Below are 1,830 nucleotides of genomic sequence, written 5' to 3'. Positions count from 1 at the left end.
CAGTGTCACCGATCCTCCCATGTCTCTATGTGCTCCCTCAACCCACATTCCTGACGCACCTGCTGTGTGCCCGGCGCTCGGGAGGCCGGCTCCCCGCGAGGCCGACTCCACCTGTGGCCACTTTGCCTGCTGCCCACGCTGGGCCCCAGACAGGGGCACGCACACCGGGGGCCACTTCCCACAGTCGGGAGGGGGCCTGCGAGATGGGGCACTGGCCCCCAGGGACGGGGCTTATCCTGCTTAGAGGCAGCGTCTCCTCCCGCAGCCCCGCACTGAGGAGATGCAGGAGGAGGTAAGCTTGCCCCTCCTCCCTCCTCCCATTCCTCCCCCTCCTCCCCCTTCTCCTCCTCCTCCCCCTCTTTCTCCTCCCCCTCCTCCTCCCTCCTCCCCCTCCTCCCCCTCTTCCTCCCCCCCTCCTTCTATATGGAACATTTCATGAACTTGCATGTCATCCTTACACAGAGGCCATTCTAATCTTCTCTGTAGCGTCCTAATTTTACCATGTGCTGCTGAAGCGAACACTCTGCTGTCTCTTCTTAGAAGGGCGTGCATCCCATCATCGGGGCTCCAGCCTCATGACCTCGTCACTCCTTCAAGCTCTATCTCCTGACACCGTCACCTCGGGGACTTAGGATTTCAACATACAGATATGGGGCTTGGGGAGATGTTACAGCTGCAGCATGTAACACTGACTCACCCTACCCACACCCAAAGAAACACAACTGCTTCGAGCCTAAACACCTCCAACAGCATGGTTAATATTAGAGTGTATGTAAGATTAAAATATCTGGTTGTAAAATAGGAAGTGAGTAAGAGGCAGGAGAAGAAACGGGGGTAATGGAAACCATCGCTTCCGTGAACTTGCTTTTTGGGGAAGATGGGAGAGTAAAGTGAGCAGAGCATGCGAGGCCTTTGGTCCAAATTTCATCTTTCCTACACGTAAGCAATGAGACCTAACCTTGTCTCAACTTGAGTTTTTCATTGTAAACTGAATCCCTACTTCATATGACTTTGGGGGAAATGTTAAATAGGATATGTGCAGAGCAGGAGACCTCGTCCTGTGCAGTCATGCAGCCGGGGGTGCCCACGTCACCCTCATTGGCACCATCACCAGCCTCCCCACTGCTCCTTCCACACAGTACCAGGCACTCGTAGGGCTCGCATAACTCCAAGTACGGATCAGTTGGTCACAACTATCCTAGAACGTAAAGCCTGTGGAAGGGGCTTAATCTTATTCATTGAGAATCAAAGAACTGTGCTTCTGCAAAGTAAAGACCCTTTTCAATTCCAGTGTGACCTGAAATATACAGAAAATGGATTGAAGTATAACCGTGTGGGCAGAAACTACAGGCAGCAGGACGCACAGTTGCTCTCAAAGAGAGCACCCATGGGTGCTTGCTTGCGTGGCAGAGGGAGTTAAGCATCTGACCCTTGGTTGCAGCTCAAGTCACAATCTCGAGGTGGTGAGATGGATGCATTGGGCTCTGTGTGCAGCAGGGAGTGTGCTCGAGACTCTCTCTCTCTCTCTCTCTCTCCCTCTCTCTCTGCTCCTCCACACCCCTGCTTGCTCTCTCTCTCCCCCTAAAATAACTTAAAAAGAAAAAAAAAAAAAAAAGAGGGCACCCAGTATAGAAACACAGGGCCAAACTCGGATGGAGTCAAGGTGATCTCCTCGCTAATAATCACCTATCAGTGTGGCTTTCACAAAGCACCTTAGAAAGCAACAACTTCCTTGAAACACATTGAAAGACACATTTGCTTAAAATCTCAAGGTGGACGGAGCACCCAGGTGGCTCAGTCAGTGAAGCATCTGCCTTCAGCTCAGGTCAT

The 1,830-nt window shown here is 52.2% G+C and overlaps 1 non-coding gene across 1 annotated transcript; it reads right to left on the bottom strand.

Annotated features, from left to right (window-relative positions):
• Nucleotides 1-417: 417 nt before the first annotated feature.
• Nucleotides 418-520, bottom strand: LOC112659190 (U6 spliceosomal RNA). Its single transcript, XR_003136260.1, has one exon. It is a non-coding gene; the product is annotated as a U6 spliceosomal RNA (small nuclear RNA).
• Nucleotides 521-1,830: the final 1,310 nt, after the last annotated feature.

This window comes from Canis lupus, chromosome 16 (assembly GCF_003254725.2).
Source record: "Canis lupus dingo isolate Sandy chromosome 16, ASM325472v2, whole genome shotgun sequence".
In the NCBI taxonomy this organism is placed as follows: domain Eukaryota; kingdom Metazoa; phylum Chordata; class Mammalia; order Carnivora; family Canidae; genus Canis; species Canis lupus.
Note: the sequence above shows the minus strand (reverse complement) of the source record. Positions and strands in the feature narration are given on the sequence as shown.